The sequence below is a fragment of the Mobula birostris genome, chromosome 14 (genome assembly GCF_030028105.1).
Source record: "Mobula birostris isolate sMobBir1 chromosome 14, sMobBir1.hap1, whole genome shotgun sequence".
NCBI lineage: Eukaryota > Metazoa > Chordata > Chondrichthyes > Myliobatiformes > Myliobatidae > Mobula > Mobula birostris.
In genome coordinates, this window is record NC_092383.1 from 83,386,579 (window position 1) to 83,409,055 (window position 22,477).

General features: G+C 40.9%; 1 protein-coding gene across 2 annotated transcripts in view; it reads left to right on the top strand.

Annotated features, from left to right (window-relative positions):
- Positions 1–22,477, top strand: part of LOC140210026 (leucine-rich repeat neuronal protein 1-like) — a 320,589-nt gene that overhangs the window by 161,924 nt on the left and 136,188 nt on the right. Inside the window, exons 2-3 of one of the 2 annotated variants that reach the window (XM_072278771.1) lie at positions 1,720–1,822; positions 7,913–8,085. The gene's annotated coding sequence lies outside the window, so the exon portion shown is untranslated. The remainder of the gene's footprint in view (positions 1–1,719; positions 1,823–7,912; positions 8,086–22,477) is intronic. The other variant, XM_072278770.1, reaches the window with a different exon arrangement.

Here is a 22,477-nt window from a genome sequence, read left to right on the forward strand (position 1 = left end):
CAAAGCTTTTATTTATTTGTTTGTTTATTTACTTTATTGAATTTTATTTAGAGGTACAGCATGGTAACAGGCCCCGTACATAAAATGCTGGAGGAACTCAGCAGGCCAGGCAGCATCTGTGTGAAAACGTAAACAGTCGACATTTCAGGCCGAGACCCTTCATCAGACCTGGAGAAACAAGATGAGAAGTCAGAGTAAGAAAGTGGGGGGGGGGGAGGGGGGAGGAAGAAATACGAGGTAATAGGTGATAGGTAAAACCGTGGGGGGGGGTTAGTGGTGAAGTAAAGAGCTAGGAAGTCAATTAGTGAAAGAGATAAAGGGTTGGAGAAGGGGGAATCTGATAGGAGAGGATAGAAGGCCATGGAAGAAAGGGAAGGGAGAGGAGCACCAGGGGGAGGTGATGGGCAGGTAAGGAGATAATGTGAGAGAAGGAAATGGGAATGGGGAATAGTGAAGGGAGAGGGTGGGAGGCATTACTGGAAATTCGAGAAATCAATATTCATGTCATCAGGTTGGAAGCTACCCAGAACGGAATATAAGGTGTCGCTCCTCCAACCCAAGTGTGGCCTCATCGTGGCAGTAGGTGGCCCTGCTGTGTCCTCCAGCATTTTGTGTGTGTGTGTTGCTTGGATTTCCAGCATCTGAGATTTTCTCTCGTTTGTGATGGTAACAGGCCCTTCTTGTCCAACAAGCCCGCATCGCCCAATTACACCCGTGTGACCAACTAACATCATAACCTACACGTCTTTGGAATGTGGCGGGAAACCAGAGCACCCCATAACGTACAGATAGCAGCAGGATTTGAACCTGGGTTGCTGGCACTGTAGTAGATTTACGTCACCGCTTTCCTTCTCTGCTGCCTGAACGCCTCGTCTGAAACCGTCTGTTCACAGTTGGTCTGCATCATCTGAAACCCTCGGTCACAGTAGTTCAAATGCAAAATTAGTCATCTTTTCCTGATTATGGGTTGCTGGACCATTTATCAGTTCATGAGTTGGTTCCAGGCATCCTCACTGATACCACGTGCAAATTCTCCTTTCCCCTTTCTATGCCCAGCAGCCACTGATGTCAATTCTGTGGGACAGCTGTTATTCACCTCAATTAGCCCCAGCTGGAACAGGTTGAATGCTACCTAATTACATATAACACTGTAAATTATTTAGAAATGCATAAAACTCTTCTCAAATTACTTCTCAGAGAAAACCGATCATGCATGTTATCAAAGGAGAGCATTAGCTGTATTGATCCTCTACAATCTATCCAGTGCCTACACTTACCTATAGTCTGTCTACACTCCTCACAGACTCAGTAAAGCAGCCTACATTATCAGTAACCCCACCCAAGCTGGACATTCTCTATTCTCACTCCTCCCGTTGGGTGGAAGATACAAAAGCCTGAAAGGATGTACCACCAGGCTCACGGACAGCTTCTGTCCCGCTGTTCTGAGCCTTTTGAATGATCTCTTTGTATGATAGGATAGACTCTTGTCCTCACAATCTACCTTGTCATGGCCTTGCACCATATTATCTGTCTGCACTGTACTTTCCTGTAACTGTAACACTTTATTCTGCATTCAGTTATTGCTTTATTGCTTTACCCTTGTACTAGCTAATGAAATGATTTGTATGGATAGTGTGCAAAACAAAGTTTTCATTGTACCTCTGTATATGTGACAAGAATAAAACCAATTTACCAATCTTTTTTTTTGCTTATTCACAGGATGTGTGAAGCACAGTCAAGGCCAACATTTATCGCCTGTGCCTAACTTCAGTTAAGAGTCATCTACTTTGGTGGTCTGGAGTCACATACAAGGCAAATCAAGGTAAGGATGGCAGATTTACTTCCCTGAAGAATTTATCAGTGATTGTATTTTCATCATCACTGTTATTGATATTACATTTTTTTCAGAACATACTTGAATTAAAACTCCCTTCGGTCACAGTAAGGTTTAATTCATGTCTCTGGATACTAGTCCAGTAATCTAGTATTAATGCTACAGTACCATATCCCTAAAAGTTAACCATTGCTTCATACCGTTAATGGGCGCTACTTGTTTTATTTAGGGCTTAAAAACAGAAACTATCGAAATCAATTGTGCCCCGGGAGTTTTATTCTACTTTGTTTCTTCATCTCACACTCTCGATTTTTGCTTCTTCAGCTTTTTAAGAACAGAGAATGCTACAGCTCAATACAGGCCCTTCAGCCCATGATGTTGTGGTGACTCTTTAACCTAATCTAAGATCAATATAATTCTTCCCTCCTACATTGCCCTCCATTTTTCTTTTATCCATGTGCCTATCAAAGAGTTTCAAGATTCAAGATTGATTCATGTCATTTCCTGTTAACAAGTGTAAAGAAGAACAAAATATTAGTTACTCCAGATCTGACGCAGCACAAAAAGAAAGCACAAGATATAAAGAACACAATAATAATAAAAAGCACAAAAAATATTAACAGTGCATATAAAAAGTATTTACCCCCCCCCCAGATGTTTTCATGTTTTATTGTTTTACAGCATTGAATCATAGTAGATTTAATTTGGCTTTTTTGACAGTGATAACCGAAAAAGACTGTCATGTCTAAGCAAAAACAGATCTCTGCAAAGTGATCTAAATTAATTACAAATATAAAACACAAAATAATTGTTTGCATAAGTATTCACCTCCTTTAATGTGACACACCAAATTATCAGTGATGCAGCTAATTGGCTTTAGAAGTTACATAATTAGTTAAGTGGCAGGCAGTCAAAGTGTTTCAATTGATTGTGGTAAAACTACAGCTGTATCTGAAAATTCCAAATGCTGGTGAGTCAGTATCCTGGCAAAAACCACACCATGAAGACAAGAGAACACTCCAATCAACTCTGTGAAAAGGTTATTGAAAAGCACAAGGTAGGAGATGGATAGAAAAAAACTTCCAAGACTCTGAATATCCTTTGGAGTACAGTTAAGTCAATCATCAAGAAATGGAAAGAATATGGCACGGCTGTAAATCTGCCCAGAGCAGGCCATCCTCCAAAACCATGCAAGAAGGGGACTAGTGAGGGCTGCCACCAAGAGACCTATGAAAACTCTGGAGGAGATACAAGCTTCAGTGACTGAGATGGGAGAGAATGCACATACAGCAACTGTAACCCAGGTGCTTCACTAGTCACAGCTTTACGGGAGAGTGGTTAAAAAGAAAGCCACTGAAAAAAACTCACATGAAATCTCAGTTAGAGTTTGCTGGAAGGCATGTGGGAGACTCTGAAGTCAGCTGGAAGAAGCTATGGTCTGATGAAACCAAAACTGAGCTTTTTGGCCATCAGACTAAGTGTAAGCCAAACACCGCACATCATCAAAAACACACCATCCCTACCGTGAAGTATGGTGGTGACTGCATCATGTTGTGGGGATGCATCACTGCAGCAGGCCCTGGAAGGCTTGTGAGGGGAGAGGGTAAAAAATGCGGCAAAATACAGGGAAATCATGGCGAGAAACCTGATGCAGTCTGCAAAAGAGCTGCGACTTGGGAGGAGATTTGTTTTCCAATAAGATAATGACCCTAAGCATAAAGCGAAAGCAACACAGGAATATCTTATAAAACAACAAAGTTAATGTGCTGGAGTGACCAAGTCAGAGTCCAGACCTGAATTCAATTGAGAATTTCTGACTGGACTTGAGAAGGGCTGTTCACTCACAATCCTGATGCAATCTGACAGAGCTTGAGTGGTTTTGTAAAGAAGAATGGGGAAAAATTGCAGTGTCCAGATGTCCAAAGCTGATGCGCACAGACTCAAGGCTGTAATTGCTGCCAAAGGTGCATCTACTAAATACTGACTCGAAGAGGGTGAGTAATAATGCAATTAATTATTCTGTGTTTAATAATTGTAATAAATTTAGATCAATTTGTAGAAATTTGTTTTCACTTTGACACAAAAGAGTATCTTCTGTTGATCAGTGTCAAAAAAGCCAAACAAAATGCACTGTTTCTATGTTGTAAACCAATGAAACATGAAAACTTCCAAGGAGGTAAATACTTTTTATAGCCACTGTACATAAGATAGCTTATATACATATAGATTGATCGCATGTCCGTAAAGTGATGCTGGGCTGTACATAAAGGTAATTGATGGGAGATAATAAAGTAGTGGATGGAGGTGTTGATCAGCTTCACGAGGGGAATATAACTGTTTTTGAGCCTGGCGGTCCTGCTGTGGATGCTATGTAGCTTCCTCCCTGATGGGAGAGGGGCAAACAGTCTATCAGATCCTTTATGATGTTACTAGCCTTTTCCAGGCACCCTTCTGGCCGGCTGGTGGCGCAATGACATCAGCGCCAGATTCTGGAGAGAAGGCTCCCGAGTTCGAATTCAAGTCAGCCACCCCCGAGCACGCTTTCCATCCGTGCCGGGTTGAGCGTCGAGCTAGCCACTCGGCCTCATATTTATAAAAAAAAAAAAAAAAAAAAAGGGGTCGAGTCAGGAACATTCATATCATGACCCGGTTAATCTGAAAGGAGACCAATCCTGACACCACGCGTCAGACAAGAATGGCTCACTGTCTGGTGCGACACGCTAAAAGAAAGGCACCCTTCTATATATATATTTTATGTGTGTGTGTCCTTGATGTCGGGTCAGCTGGTGCTGGTGATGCACTGGGCAGTTTTGACTACCCGTTGTAGAGCTTCCTGTCCACCGCAGTGCAGTTTCTGTACCATGCAGTAATGCAGATTGTTAGGATGCTCTCTACTGCGCATCTGCGGAGTATGGATGTGCAAAGTCCTGCTCTCTTCAGCCTTATCAGAAAGTCCAGGCGTCAGTGAGCTTTGTTGACTGTGTAAGATGTATTCTGGGATCATGAGAGGTTGAGTGTTATCCAAGAGTCTGAAACTGCTCTGAAGAATCTGCCTTTACCACCACCCTTGGCAGGGCATTTAAGCACTCACCACACCACTCTCTGTGTGGGGAAAAAAAACTTACCTCTGATATCCCCCCTATACTTTTCTCTCAGTCTGGAATATCAACTATTTATTCCTTTCCCTAGAGCTGCCTAACCTGCTGAGTTCCTTCTGCATTTTGGGTGTGTTACTCTGGATTTCCAGCATCTGTCCTTACCTTAAAATTATGCCCTCCCTTAAAAGTATTAGCCATGATTATTTTGTATTTTCTTCTTGTGCATCATCAAACTAATCAATGATGAAGAGAGAAACGTAGCAAGACAATAAATATCTCAGTAGAATGTGGGGTCAGAGATCACATTCAAATAGGGAGAATTTAAGATGCCTCTACACTAAGCCTTGTGCTAGTTAACTATTAACCAATGAATTCTCTCCAGTCATTGGATAAAATAGCTAATCCTAGAATAACCCAAATGGATTTACAGCAATAATATTTTAACTCTCAATATCAATAAAGATGATTATGCAGCCTTCAGCATAGTGAACACTTCATAGTATTTCAAGGTAGTAACTATTGTGTATTTAGTGTAATATTTCAGTAATATTTGAGTAATATTGTAAATGTATTGTTTCAATAAGCATTTTTTGTTTACATAATACATTGTGAGTTATATGTAAAAGCACATAAATGATTTACGTCATCATGCCACTTAAAGTGAAAACAAAGTTTAGACTCATATTCTCAACTCCAATACTTTGCTTTTAATTCATTTTTATGTTTTGGAGCAACAAGATATAACAGTGGTGATGAAGAAGTTTTAAACAAAACCAAGAAGACTGCCTACATGTTGAAGTGCAAAGATATGTTTGAGTTTTTAAAAAGGCACGCAGCACGTCTATTTGGAAGTGAGAGTGAGAACATGGTCGAGTGTTTAAAAAAAGGCATAAAAAAGACAAATTCATGGGTTCATGAACAGTGAATACTGGGTAATAATATAAACTTTTTTAAAAACAAAAAGCAGAAATGGGTGGTGACATTGGAAAGGAAGATGCCTTCAATAACAAAAGAGATAACTGGAATATGTATACTGAACAGATTGAGCAGTATTTTAAAGCAAATGTAATAGTCAAAGAGAAACAAGTGTCATTTCTGCTGAGTGCATTGGATTTAAAGGCATGCAGTTTGCTTAGAAGCTTAACTGCTCTAACCAAACAAGCCAAAATGAGCTTTGCTAATATCATGAAAATAATGCAGGAAGATTGAGAACCAAAACCATTGGTGATTGCAGAATGCTTTAGGTTTTATAAGCGGAATCAAAAGAAGGGGAATCCATTTCAGTGTACGTGGCTGAATTGAAGTTGCCTGAGCCTTGTCAGTTCAGTGTTGGACTTAATAATATACAGAGAGATTGCATGACCCATGGAATCTTAAAAGAAAACATTTAAAAATGGTTCCTAACTGAAGCACAGTTTACACTTAAAAGAGCAGTCGAAACAGCTATACCAATGCGAACAGCAGACAGACACAATTGAGACAATCAGGAATGTAAGTGAGTGAAACCAGCCTGGCTGAACAAGTTGTGTTACCGTTGAGACAGGAGCTCAAATACACCAGACCAATCCAGATTGAAAGCTGAAACTTGCAGAAAATGCAATAATGTAGGACACAAACAAAGAGCATGTTGGGTAGACAAAAATAAAGGGAAGAGAAAAAGATAAAGTTAAGTTGCAGTTTCAAAAAGAGCATCAATCTGCATGCTGTGGAGGAAATATCAGATAATAATGATAGTGACACAGGACTGTGTAGCCTTAAGATTTACTATGTGAAAACTAACAGTAGACAAGCAATATGGTTTAGATCAGAAGTGAATATCAAATTAATTAAAATGGAATTTGCCACTGACTTGGGTGTTTCAGTCATTCTATAAAAAGAATTTGAGTGGCATTTCAAAGGTGCTGAAATGAAGCCTGCAGATATCTAACTCAGAATTTGTACTGGTAAAAAAAAAATATGCTCCTGTGGGAATGACTTTGTAAAAATGAAATACAACAACCAACAAGCCACATTGTGTTTGTATGTGGTAAGAGCAGGAGGGCCAGCATTGTGGGGTCATGTGTGGCTGAGACACTAACAGCTTGATTGGAGATTCATCCACCATTAGCATGTGATGTCCCCTGCAATAGAGTCAGCTGAAAGCGAATTGAGAAAGGTGCTGGAGAATGCCACAGCAGTGCTCAGGGATGGCATTGGAAAACTCAAACTTGTCAAGTGTGAAATTGTGTTAAATAAAAATACCACACCAAGGTTTACAAAGTTCGTACAGTTCCTTAAGCCATCTGTGATAAAGTAGACAGTGAGATAGATCGCATAGAGGCTGAAGGAATTCTTATCAAGGTTGAGTGGAGTCCATAGGCAACACTAGTGGTTCCAGTAGCCAAAAAGAATGGATCTGTCAGGATCTCTGGTGACTTTAAGGTCACCGTCAACCCAGTACTGAAAGTAGATCAATGTCCTCTGCCCAGGAACGAAGATGTCTTTCCAAATCTTTTTGGAGAAAACACTTCAGCAAAGTGGACTTGCTGAGGTCTACCTACAGATGGAGATGGAAGAAAAGTCCAAAGTGTTTCTCACCATATACACTCACAAAGGGCTTTATCACTGTAATAGGCTTATTTTTGGACTATCATCTGTACCTGCACTCTGGCAGAAAGCTATGGGCCAGGTGCTACAAGGCTGCCCAGGCACTTAGTGTTACCTAGATGTTACTGGTAAGGATGACGAGGAACATCTCCAAAATCTCAAGACGGTTTTAAAACAATTAGAAGATTAAGGGCTTAGAGCACAAAGCAACAAGTGTGAATTCTTTAAACCAAACATCACATTCTGTAATCCCACTATTGATGCATAAGGATTACACAAGTGTGCACAGAAAATTCAAGCAGTGGTGGGTGCCCCAAGGCCAAAAGACCTGTCACAGTTGTGATCTTTTTTGGATTTTTTAATTACTATAACAGGATTTTTATTACTATAACAGGTTTCTTCCAAACCAGGCTATGGCGCTCCATCCCTTAAACTCGTTACTCGAGATCGGAAAGAAATGGCAATGGACGTGAGGTGGCTTTCAAGGTGGTAAAGGAAATAGTGAAGTCAGACACAGTAACATCTTTCCTATAACAGGATGATCACAATCTGTACACAATATTCCAGGTGAAGCCTCACCAGCGTATTATATAACTTCTACATAAATCCTAGGTTCAAAATTGCATTAATGCTAAAACTCCCACATGCTTGGACATTTTGTCCATTTCACACTCCTTAATTTTTTTTTTAGCTAAGTGAGGTTTATTATGGCTGCAATAGAGTGATCTTGCCTGTACTACAAGATGTAACATGAAAGCTCTCTCTTCCAGTCAGTGCACCTGAAAGAAAATCAGCAAGACAGACAGACAGAGCTGGAGGGTATAGCAAAGCAGAGGTATCTGGTTCTCAACTGTGAGTGAAATGCTGCATAAAAGCAATGCAGACATGGTCAAGAGGTTCAGTTGTTGTTCAGACCAAACGTCAGAAAGGGGGAATAAACGTGATCTAAGTGACTTTGACAGTGGAATGATTGTTGTTGCCAGGTGGGGTGGTTTGAGTATATCAGAAACTGCTGATCTCCTGAGATTTTCATGCACAGCATTCTCTGGACTTTACAGAGGGTGGTGTGAAAAACAAAAAAAACATCCAGTAAGTGGTAGTTCTGTGGTTGGAAAAGCCTTGTTAATGAGAGAGATCAGAGGAGAATAGCCAGACTGGTTCAAACTGACAGGAAGATGACAGTAACTCCAATAACCACGTGTTACAACAGTGGTGTGCAGAAGAGCATCACTGAATGCACAACACATCGAACCTTGAGGTGGATGGGCGACAGCAGCCGAAGGCCACGGACATACACATACGGAGACAGAAGGTGCCTTATAAAGTGGCAACTGAGTCTAGATGACTAGATAAAAATACAAACAAACATAGGAAAACTTCTCAAGGAAAAAGTTTTCCTATGAGGAAAAATAATAGTTTTTACATTATAATCCAACAAAACCATTAAGGCATACTCTAGCTTGGTTTCTTAAATAAAATTTAATTACCTGGCTGGTCTTTTTAAGTATCTTGTACAAAATAAATTAGAAGTAACTTGATGCCCTTAGCCTGTGACTGAAATGCAATAGACATTTTGAAAAGGGGAAAAATAATAAACATGATGGAAATTTGATGGAATCACAATTCACTCTGTAAGTGTCATCTTGATGCGACAGGTTTCCTTTTAATGGGCTTAGATCAATATAAGATGCAGTAGACTGTACACAAGAAAACAAATTTGCCAAATTGCTTACAAAAGTACACAGTAGAGATCTAAAAGCTAACCTTTGCTTCTCACTTAAAAACTGCAAAAACTTCAACAATTATACAGGGCCTTTATGAGCCAACGCCTGCTGTGTTGTGTACAATTCTGCTCTCCTAACCACAAAAATAATGTCTGTGGAAAACAAAACAAGGAAAAAAATGACAACGCACACAAAACGCTGGGGGAATTCAGCAGGTCAGGCAACATCAATGGAGGGAAATGAACAGTCAACATTTCAGGCCAAGAACCTTCATCAGGTCTGGAACGGAAGGGGGAAGAAGATGGTAGGGAAGGGAAGGAGTACAAGCTGGCAGGTGATGGGTGAAGCCAGGTGAGAGGGAAGGTGGGTGGGAGAGGTTGATGAAATGAGATGCTGAGAAGTGACAGGTGAAAAGGGTAAAGGTAAAAAATGAGGAATCTGATAGGAGAGAAAGGGAAGGAGGATGGACAAAGATGATGGGCAGGTGAGGAGAAGATAAGAGGTGAGAGTGAATCAGAATGGGAAATGGAAAAAGATCGAAGGAAAGGGAGGGGAGAGAAATTACTAGAAGTTAGAGACATGTAATTTTATTATGATATATAAACATACAGAGGTGCAGGAGTGAATTATTTGGTGCTTCCAACCTGTTCTACAATAATAGTGATGGTTCACTAGATTGGTTCCAGGGATAGTTGGTTCACTAAGGAGAAATTGAGTAAACTGGACTTGTATTCTCTGAAGTCTGTGTAGTGAAGATATTTTCCTTGGCGAGGACCCTAGATCTAGGGGTCAGAGTCTCAGAATAAAGAGTTGGTCACATTGGACCAGATGAGGTTGAATTTTTCTTCACTTAGAAGATGGTGAATCTTTGGAACTCTGTACCCCAGAGAACCACCGAGGAGTTCATTCAAAATAGAGACTGCTAGATGTCTGGATAATTAGGAGAATGTACAGAAAGATAGCAAAAAAAGGAGGGCTATGTAAGAGTCAAGTCAAGTCACTTTATTGTCATTTTGACCATAACTGCTGATACAGTACACAGTAAAAATGAGACAATGTTTTTCAGGACCATGGTGTTACATGAACAATACAAAAGCCACACTGAACTACGTAAAACAACACAAAACTACACTAGACTACAGACCTACCCAGGACTGCATAAAGTGCACAAAAGAGTGCAGGCATTACAATAAATAATAAACAAGACAATAGGCACAGTAGAGGGCAGTAGGTTGGTGTCAGTCCAGGCTCTGGGTATTGAGGAGTCTGATGGCTTGGGGGGAAGAAACTGTTACGTAGCCTGGTTGTGAGAGCCTGAGTACTTTGGTGCCTTTTGCCAGATGGCAGGAGGGAGAAGAATTTGTATGAGGGATGCGTGGGATCCTTCATAATGCTGTTTGCTTTATGGATGCAGCATGTGGTGTAAATGTCTGTGATGGCGGGAGGAGAGAACCCGATGATCTTCTCAGCTGACCTCACTATCCGCTGCAGAGTCTTGTGATCCGAGATGGTTCAATTTCTGAACCAGGCAGTGATGCAGTGAATGGTTGGATTGATCTTGGAGTAGGTTAAGGGTCAGCACAACAATGTGGGCCAAAGGGCCTGTACTGTGCTGTAATGTTCTATGTTAATATGAAAGGAGGGCAAGAAATACACTGGACAATAAAGATTTTCCTTGCTGAGTAATATTTTCTTGGCAACTACAGTGCACCAAACTCTGTGCAGCTGATTGACAACATACTTCAAGCATACAAAACCATGAAGTGCAACATGTCACTAAAGATTCATTTTCTGCATTCCCATTTAAACTTTCCCTGCAAATCTTGGCACTGTCAGTGATGAGCATGGTAAGAGGTTTCACCAGGACATTGCGATCATGGAGAAATGGTGTCAGAGCAACTGGAATCCATCAATGCTAGCTCATTATTGTTGGACACTAAAGCGAGAAGTCTCAGACACTGAGCACAAATGTAAATCGTCAACAAAACATTTTTAGCTTAGTTGAGCTATTGCAAAGAGTCAGCATCATTATGTAGTTAAACACATTATATTCAATAAAAGTGAATTTCTTGTTTCTCCAAATTCCTACATGATACAAGTAGTCTGAAATCCTATTTGTCTTCAGCTACAAGCAATCTATCACAAACAAAAAAAAGAATCCTGAGGAGGCAACACTTTCAAAAAGATTGTCCAGTGTAGTCAGCCATGTTCATAATAAATGGCAGTATAGGCTTAATGGGCCAAATGGCTCTCCTGCTCCTAATTTTGATGTTCTTGTATTCTGATATAGCACAGAATGACAGATCAGACACAATGACCACAGCTGAAGGATGCATTGTAGCAATTCAATAGTCAGTGCTGTCTGTTCTGCTCTGTAATTACTGAGCAATCCAACTGGGAAAGCCCAAGGCGCAGACCTGGTTAATGAATCCAAGTCAGGCTGACAATAGTTTCATCAACTTCACAAAGCTGAGCAGGATAAACAGTGACTAGGATGCCGATGCTCGATCAATATCAGGCATTGCTTGCTGGAAGCAGTTGTTTGTTTAAGTGAACAGAATGTCGTTCACTATATGGTCAAGGTGAGAGGGGGCTATCACACTTGTTGAACTTTGTTCCAGTCTGTGTATAAGAGAGGGATCGAAAACAAAAACTGGAAAGTACAAAGAAACATCATAAAGAAGTACAGCTGAGGAGTTGGCCACCTTTTCAGTTTCTGGAAGTCTACTGATTGGAGCAAAAGGAGGATGAGAGGTGACTTTGGAGTGAAGAGGGATAAGAGGTGACTTGACAAAGGTGTATAAGATGATAAGATGCATAGACAGAGTGGATAACCAGCAGCTTTTTCCCAGGGTGGAAATACTTAATATGATAAGGACCAATTTGAAGGTGATTGGAGGAAAATATAGGGTACATATCAGAGGTAAGTTTTTTTTATACCGAGAGTGGTGTAAAGCAGTGGTACGACACCCTGCTAGGGGTGGTGGTAGAGGCAGATATATTGGGGACATTTAAGAGTCTTAGGTAGGCAGATGGGTGAAAGGAAAATGGATGGCCATGTAGAAGGGAAGCATTAGATACATCTTGGAGTAGATTATGGGGCATCATGGTAGTGCAGTGGTAAGAACCAGTGATCTGGGTTCAATTCCCACTGCTACCTGTCAGCAGTTTCTATGTCCTCCCTGTGACCGCGTGGGTTTCCTCCAGGTGCTCCGGTTTTCGCCCACAGTCCAAAGACCTACTGGTTGGTAGGTGAATTGGTCATTGTAAATTGTCCCGTGAAGAGGCTAGGGTTAATTCGGGGGATTGAAGGGCAGCACGGTTCAAAGGGGTAGAAGGACCTATTTTGCACTGTATTTCAATAAGTAAATAAAGCTAAAAGATCGCCACAATATTGTGGGCTGCAGGGTCTGTACTGTCCTATAACGTTCTGTGTTCTACTTTCTATGTTCTAATTTTCTGTCATACTTCTTCGCTTTTACTGCAGAGCCCTGAAAATGACCCTTTTTCAAGTATATATCAACTTATTTTCAATATTTGTAAAATTTTCTTCACCATTCTTTTAATACACGGGTTCCCATTCGGGGATCCACATGGCATAAGAAAGGTTGAGAACCCCTGATCTAAGGCAATGCATTCCATATCTTCCTACAGAAAAGTACTTCTCAGTTGCTGCACAGCTTTTAGGCAATTAAATCTGCATCTTATCTCCTGCCAGTGAAAACCAACTTCCTTGCAATTTTGGATCCCCTTACCCTAGTAAGACAAATAGAAGCTGCTGCCATTTTTTTTTATTGAGATACAACGTGGAATACATGCTTCCGGCCCTTCGAGTCACACAGCCCCGCAATTCCCCTGCTTTAACCCAAGCCTAATCACAGGACAATTTACAATGGCCAATTAACCCACCAAATGGCACATCTTTGGATTGTGGGAGGAAATGGGAGCACTTGGAGGAAATCCATGCGATCGTAGGGAGAACATACAAACTCTTACAGGCAGCAGTGGAAATTGAACCTGGGTCACTGGTACTGTAGAGCGTAGTGCTAACCGCTACACTTCTGTACCCACACTGATAGCAAACATTGTGCTTTCCCCGGGCATTGATGTCCTATCCTTGGATGGTGCTGGTACCGTGAAATTAACACCCCTTCAATATCCAGAATCTCACCTAAGTGGCTGCATTAGACAGAAATACTGTGTGGAAGGCAGAATGCTAGCTGTTCGTTTGCTACAAATTCAATACTGAGTGACTGAAAGACAGAGTGGAAGATGACATTGTGGTTGTTGATGACAACAGCAATTGGGAACTGCACACCAAAGTGAATGGTTCTAATCAAGCATAAATCTGTACCATGCCACCTTTTCCTTTGATCAAGTCATTAGTGAATTAATAGTTATGAATCATTGATTACATGTGTTGCACCACCACGCACGGTGCTTTATTAGGAGGAGGAGATTGATTCAGTACTGCAACTTCCTTCCAGATACTAAGTACAGTACTGTGCAAAAGTCTTGTGCGTATGTATAGCTAGGGTGTCCAAGACTTTGGCACAGTACTGAGAGGGGGTTTGTAAATCTGGCGGGAGAATGTTGGAAATGGAGAGGGTGGAGTGCCACAGGAGGGGTGTGGGACAGGTGGCAGAGGAGGAGTGCCAGGGGTGAGGGGAAGCGCGGGTGTAGACACACGTAGCCCTGAGACACCAGGCAAGGTCATTAGATTCCAGACAATCGATTTATCGGTCATTACAGAATGTCTCTCAGGTTCTTCCCATTCCCTCCCCTTTTCCCAACCATGATTCCCCTCTCTCTTCCCCCTTCCCAATCTCAGACCCATATCAGAATCAGGATTATCATCACTTTCATATGTCATGATTTTTTTTTGTGGCAGTAGTACAGTGCAATACAGCAAAATAACTACAGTACTGTGCAAAAGTTTTGGGCACATATAGTTAGAGTGCATAGGACTTTTGCATAGTACTGCAGTAATTTTATGTACTGTACTATACTGCTACAGTCTGACGCAGTGCATGCCTCCATAATTTCCACAGCCCTCTCTTCCGATGGTTACTGTTTTGATAATAAAGAACCATTTCACCAATCTTTTTTGTATGGAACAAAATCAAATAGAAGACATGAGTCAAAGTCACCTTAATGTAGTAACATGAAGCTTTTGACTCCATATATTAATGGTCTAAATGAGGAAATTGAACATTGTAACATGAATCTTACAGATAGAGATTCCTCACTTATATTTTTCATCATTTTGCAGCATTACAAATGCTCTACTGCCAATGGGTTTCTTCTGAAGTGCTCCCAACATTGTAGAATGATCATTCATTTGTTCATTATGTGTCATGTCATATGCCGTTGGCAATCATGGTCTTTCCATGACCATGATTGTTCTTGGCAAATTTTTCTACAGAAGTGGTTTGCCATTGTTGTCTTCTGGGCAGTGTCTTTACAAGATGTTTGACCCCAGTCATTAGCAATACCCTTCGGAGGTTGTCTGCCTGGCATCAGTGGTCACATAACCAGGTCTTGTGATGTGTACCAGCTGCTCATATGACCACCCACCACCTGCACCCATGGCTTCACATGTCCCTGATCGGGGGTGGTGGGGGGGGAGCTAAGCAGGTACTACACATTGCCCAAGGGTGACCTGCAGGCTAGCAGAGGGAAGGAGCACCTTGCACCTCCTTTGGTAGAGTCCTAGCTCCACCCTTCCACCCCTATTGAATGATACTCAGGCTAAAAATTTAATTAAAAGGATATGTTACATAAACCCAGTTTATGGCCCTTTATTATAGAAGGCTAAAAAATGATTTAATTGAGATGCCGAGGTAATTCAGCTAATTGAAAAATTTGAACTGGTTAATGAGGACAAGTCTTTTCCTCGGGTGGGAGAGTGTAGGACAAAAGAACGTAAACCTAAAAATGAGAACCAAGCCCATCAGGAATAATCTCAGAAAGCATATCACAGAAAGGAAATGTAGAATAACACCCTTCAAGCGTCTGATGAGCTAAAGGATCGTTTAGAACAAAGCAGCAACTTATATTAGTAAGCACAGAGACTCCTGGTATTGGGGGCACAGAACTAACTGGCGGAAATCAGCAGAATCTAGCTGCATCTCTGGAGGTGAAGGGATGGTCAACACCTCAAGTCAAGAAATTGCCTTGGCCATCTCTTTGCTTCTATGCATGCTGTTTGACCCACTGAGTTTTTCCACCTACTTGTTTTCTGCTCAAGATTCTAAGAGAAGATTAGCTTTATTTGTTACATGTGCATTGAGACAAATGCTTCATTTGTATCAAATCAAATCAGCGAGGTTTGTACTGGGCAGCCAGCCAGTGTTGCTGTGCTTTTGGCTGCAACAGAGCATGTGCACACGACACGCACAAAATGCTGGAGGAACTCAGCAGGCCAGGCAGCATTTATGGAAAAGAGTACAGTCAGTATTTCGGGCCAAGAACTTTCATCAGGACTGGAGAAAATAAGATGAGAAGTCAGAGTAAGAATGTGCGGGAAGAGGAGGAAGAAACGCAAGGTTATAGGTGAAACCGGGAAGGTGGGTGGGGGGGGGGGGGAGGTGTGAAGTAAAGAGCTGGGAAGTTGAATGGTGAAAGAGAGAGAGGGCTGGAGAAGGGAGAATCTAATGGGAGAGGACAGAAAGTCATGGAAGAAAGAAAAGTGGGAGGAGCACCAAAGGGAGGAGATAAGGTGAGAGAGAGGAATGTTGAAAGTGGGGAGGTGGGGGCATTATTGGAAGTTCGAGAAATCGATGCTCATGCCATCAGGTTGGAAGCTACCCAGATGGAGTTTAAGGTGTTGCCTTTCTGACCTGAGTGTGGCCTCACCGTGACAGTAGAGGAGGTAATGCCCCCCACCTCTTCTTCACCAGATCAGCAATTTCTGAGATACTCAAACCACCCTGTCAGGCACCAACAATCATTCCACAGTCAAATTCACTTGGATCACATTTTTTCCCCATCTGATGTTTGGTCTGAACAGCAACTGAACCTCTCGACCAGATCTGAATTCTTTCATGAATTGAGTTGCTGCCACTTGATTGGCTGATTAAATAGTTTGCATTAACAAGCAGGGGTATAGGTGTACCTAATAAAGTGGCCACTGGGTGTAACTGCTTGAACATTTGATTCAGCTATGTTCAGACAGACGATAATAAACAGATGAGATTTTGCAGATGCTGGAAATCTTGAGAAACGCACACAAAATGCTGAGGGAACTCAGCAGGTCAAGTAGCATCTATGGAACGAAGTGAAAAAAGCAAGAGAAAATCTGCAGATGCTGGAAATCCAAGCAACACACACAAATGCTGAGGGAACTCAGCAGGCCAGGCAGCATCTATGGAAAAGAGTACTGTTGACCGAGACCTTTCGGCAGGACTCATGGCCAGCCCAAACCGTAGACTGTGTTGTGAGGGAAATGAACAGTTGATTCTGATTATGGTTCAGAAATGATGACTGTTAAGGAGCAGATGTACAGGTGTACCTTATAAAGTAGCCACTGAGTAAAATGTTCAGGTACCAAGTATCATCCTTTGGAGGAAGTCATTTTGGCATGAGTAGAAGCAATAGAAGGGGCAAGAGGAGAGAAGTTTATACCAGAACTTGGACACAGTCAGCAACATTGTAGTAGAGTATATCACAAGCCAATAAGCGAGAGAAACAGGAAAGTCAGTCTGGTGGGGATTACAGGTTTGATGAGGAGAGCGGTACTATTGGAATGGCAGTGGGTAAAGGCATTTCTGCATTGGAATATAATGGTTTTAAAATCATGGTGTTAACACTTAAATATTCACCCAAATTCTCAATGTGAGATCTTGCAGTGTACAAAACAGCTGTCTTATTTGCTTGTTTATGTTGCAATGGTTGATAGGTTCTTGATTAGTATGGGTGTTGAGGGTTGCAGGGAGGAAACAGGAGAATGTAGTTGAGAAGGAAAATAAATCAGCCATGATGGAATGGTGGATCTTGATGTGTTGAATGGCTTAATTCTGCTCCTGTGCCTTATGGTATTATGGTTTAACTGCATCACTGTTTCACTGCATGAAGCACTTTGACATGTTTGGCAAATGTGGCTGTGGGTAAATGCAAATCCTCATTGATTCCTCCTGTGAGGTAAGTGTTTCTTAGAATCCTAAAACTATCCAAATTAGTAAGGCTAAAGAGAATCTTGGTTTGTGGTGGATTTGAGCTGCTTAGAAGGCACAGGAAGTTACTTCAACAGCAGTGGCAGGCCAAGCATGTGATCTTCCAATTATTCCAGGGCACTTCCAGGGTCAAAACAAAATGCGTGCACTGAATGTTTGGAGGAATCCAACTGTTCAGTCTTCAGTTCTGAAACTAATCTCGGGGGATGGGTGTTTAAATGCACTGTGGCTCCCGTCGTACATGAGCGAGCTGATGAAAGCAGAGCTGCATAACGGAGCAGAGCTCAAGAGATTATAGCAACATCAATGCAAAGAAGTGTGTGCCATTTAGCTAGTGATTAGAATTTTTTAAAAAAAATCTGGAATGTGTAGTTAACAGTTTGCTAAAAACATGTCAAATCCACACATGGGCCATTTAGCCGGTGGAAGAGAAATAATGTGCCCACGCATGGGCAGTAATGTGAACCTGACCTTGGCTTTGTTGTGTAATGCCGTAGCTTTGTTGTCAGTCTTACTTCCGTGGATCTGATGGTTGATCAGCTGGGGACTGCAGTTTTCAAAGACAGCTGAGAATCCACTCACCTGGCGAGCACCATACCCACCTCATGACTTGTTCTGTTCCAAAGGGGCTCAGTAGGAAACACAACAGCTCAGTCCATTACACCTGCTGTTCTCCATTCTACGCCTGACTGCTTCCAAATCAAGCTTCCCTTCCGATCTATCTAACACACCTTTCCACTTAAAAAAAAAACTAGCCTGCTTTGTGACCATGTGTATTGGGAATCTGCTCCAAAAGTACCATACACTGGAGAGTAGAGGGAAGCATTATTCTAATTGCATCATAAAGCAATGCATTACGAGGGGTAAGAGGAGATATGTTCTTGTTTTCTAGTGAACTACTAATTTGCCAAACTAGCTTAGTCTTGGTTTACGGTCCTGAAAATGTTCCCCTTTAAGAAGCCACTCAGTGGCACTTCATTAGGTTCCGCGTGTACCTAATAAAGTGGCCACTGAGTATACGTTTGTGGTCTTCTGCTGCTGTAGCCCATTGAAAGGTTCAACATGTTGTGCATTCAGAGATGCTCTTCAGCACCCTACTGTTGTAATGCACGGTTATTTGAGTTCCCTGTCAGTTTGAACCAGTCTGGCCAATCTCCTCTGACCTCTCTCGTTAACAAGGATTTTTTTGCCCAAAGAACTGGATTCTAGACCCCTACAAATGCATACATCCTCTCCTTATTTACTCTATCCAGCCCTTTGAGCAATCTGTAGGCTTTAATGAGTACATTCTCTTCTATGTTCTTCTTTTAGGATTCCCAAGCCCTATTTTATCTAAAGGCAAGTCAGGAATGGAACAAGCAATAGGCCTGGGTGACCTTGAATGACCAACCCCATCTTCTGCCCAAACTCTCACGAAGTCATTGGAAAAGGGCAAATGAGCGTGGCTGAGTTTCACGTGTTAGGGATCAAGATGCCATTCTCTAGGAGAAGTCAGAGGAAGAACGATGTGACATGTTTATGGGAAGAAAGGCATTAGCCAGGTCTTTGTTAATGGGGAAACCTTGAGACACTTCTTCCTAATCCACCTTTAAATCAGAGTAAGTTTAACTCGGTAACTCGTGCTAGTGGTACCGCGGACTCTGATTCTGGTAATCGGACCCAAGTATTGACCAGCGGGCATTGGAACCTGCCTGTGACAGACTCCACAGTGAGATGTATCCACAGGACCAAGTGTTCACTCTGATCAGTTACTCAGAAACAGTGAACTTCGCAACGTAATGCCCTCTGAGTCATAACTTTACAGAGAGCTCCCTGAACCAAGCACTACTGCAACTCTAGCAAGGAAATAAATTAACCACGTTCAAACAGCAGAGCTAACTCAGTGAGTCAAATGACCAAATACTGCTCCTATGTCTTGTGGTTCTATAACCCTAGTAGGATGTTTTTGCTCATTGACTCAACACTTGCAGTCAAGATTTTTTGCAATCGAGGGCACTGGGCATCTTCAAGCTGCAGCTGATGGTTTGCTCTCAGTGACTGGTATACACGGATACTCAAACCTCTTTGTTCAAGGTCCAAAGTTCAAAGTGAATTTATTATCAAAGTACAGATACGTCACCATATACAATGCAGAGATTCATTTTTCTTGTGGGCATTCACAGTAAATACATGAAACAGCAGAATCAGTGAAAGACCTCACCCAACAGGACAGACAAAGAACTAATGTGCAAAAGACAACAAATTGTGCAAATACAAAAAGAAAGAAAAAAAAATTATAATAAATAAGCAATGCATTACCAGGGGTTGAGGGGGTATTTTCTTGTTTTCTAGAGAACTACTTATTTGTCAAACTAGCTCCATTTTGGGTACTGCTTGCAAAGTACCCAGGACATCTTCAAGGAGTGGTGTCTCAGGAAGGAGGCATTCATTATTAAGGACATCCAGCAGCCAGGGCATGCCCTTTTCTCACTGTTACCATCAGGAAGGAGGTACAGATGTCTGAAGGCACACACTCAGCGATTCAGGAACAGCTTCTTCCCCTCTGCCATCCAATTCCTAAATGGACATTGAACCCTTGGACACTACATCACTTTTTAAATATATATTATTTCTGTTTTTTGCATGATTTTTAATCTATACAAAATATGTATACAGGTGTCCCCCGCTTAACAAAAGTTCGCTTTACACCACTTTACTTTTATGAAAGACCTACATTAATACCTGTTTTTGCTAACCAAAGGAAATCCAAAGAGGATTTTTGCTTTTACAAAAAAAGGCACCCGCTTTAAACCTGTGTCTACCCCAAGAAATACTACCATGACTGTGAAGCCTTGCACGGGTAGGTGTGTGCGTGTACATGCCGATTTTTTTCTACAAATCAGTTTTGGCTAAATCTTCCCGATTCTGATAGGTGAAACTACACTGTACATACATTATTTCTACTTTATATAGGCTGTGTATTTATCATTCCTGCTTTTACTATATGTTAGTGTTACTTTAGGTTTTATGTGCTATTTGGTATGATTTGGTAGGTTATTTTTTTTGGGTCTGGGAATGCTCAGAAATTTTTCCCATATAAGTTAATGGTAATTGCTTCTTCGCTTTACGCCATTTCAGCTTACAAAAGGTTTCATAGGAACACTGTACTTTCGGATAGAGGGGGGAAACCTGTGCTACAATTGATTTACATACTTATTATTTTTTTAAATTTTTTCTCTTCTATATTATGTATTGCATCGAACTGCTGCTGCTAAGTTAACAAATTTCATGACACATGTCAGTGAAAATAAACCTGATGCTGATTCAATAAATATTGATAATGAAGAGCTCTTGAAGTGGTGACATTACCCATTCTGTCACTATTTAAATAATCTAAGAATCTGTTTCTCTACTAAAGTTGGTTACTTAACATTTACCTGCATCTTGCGCCTGCCAAGTATCTTCCACACTGACGCAACAAGCCTAAATTGGCTTGAAGCCTCTTTGTGTTCCATAATTCTTCACTGTTTCAAGTTGCCAGCAAATGAGAAATGTTACAGTCAGTTTTCAAATCCAAGGTGTTGCTGTGCATTGTGAAAAACAGGATCAAGCACTGATCCCTACAATACACAAATCAACCTGTTTTACTCCAAGGAAGCCAAATCTATTCTTTCTCTTTTTCCTGTATGCCAACCAGTTTTCAAAATTTTTCTGGTTATTACCCTAATTCCATTATCTTTTAATGTTAGACTTTATCAGAGACCTAAAAATCCAAATGCTCCACATGTCCATTATTTGTTCTACCAGAATCAAAATCCTGTTTAATATCGCCAGCGTATCTTGTGAAATTTGTTGTTTTTGTGGCAGCAGAACAATGCAGTACATAATCAAAACTGTGTAAAACAGTAAATGTATATATAAATATTTAAATTAAGTAGTGCAAAAATAGTGAGCTGGTGTTGACGGGTTCAGTGCCCATTCAGAAATCGGATGGCAGAGGGGAAGAAACTGTACCTGAATCATTGAGTGTGTGTTTTCAGGCTCCAGTACCACCTCTTTGGTGGAGGCAATGAGAAGAGGACATGCCCTGGCCGATGGGGGTCTTTCATTTCATTTTTTAAATCTTTTTTATTAATTATTATTAAAGATCAACAAAAAAACATGTTAAGGTAATCAAGTCAACATGTCAATATGTACAACGAAGAATTAAATTGCTAAATAACTGATTAACAAAGCTAAACAATATATCAATAATAAGAAGAAAAAAATAGTGTTAAGAATATTTTTAAGGAAAAAAAAAGAACCCCTACTAACTAAAACAAAAAAAACCTGCTAACAAAAAAAAAACCATTAGGAGCACAACCCTGGAGCTATACGCCATACAAGCTTCCATAAAAGTAAAACATCAATCCACCAACTCAAATCCATTTAAACAAGAATCAGAAGGAAACCATCTTAATTAACTCGAATCAGATGATAGTAGTGGGCAAATGAACCCCAACTTTTCTCAAAGTCAAATTGAGGATCAAAAGTTCGACTTCTGATTTTCTCCAAACTAAGACATGGTATCACCTGAGAGAACCATTGTATCAAAGTGGGAGCAGAAGCACCTTTCCATTTCAATAAAATAGCCCTTCTGGCCAATAATGTAACAAATGCAATTACATGTTGGTCTGATATAGAAATACCATGAATATATTGAGGGATTATACTGAACAAAACTGTCAATTTATTAGGTTGTAAATTAATTTTTAAAGCTTTAGAAATTGTAGAGAAAATAGATTTCCAAAAATGTTGGGAAAAAATTCCAAAAACTCCAAAGTGAAGCCTCACCATTGCCTTATAAAGATGAAGCCATACATCTTTACTTTTATATTCTCATCCTCTTGAAATAAAATGCTAAAAATGGGAGATTTGATAGAGGTATATAAAATTATGATGGGTATAAATAGAATGAATGCAAGCAGGCTTTTTCCACTGAGGCTAGGGGAGAAAACAAAACAGAGGACATGGGTTAAGGGTGAAGGGGGAAAAGTTTAAAGGGAACATTAGTGGGGGCTTCTTCACACAGAGAGTGGTGGA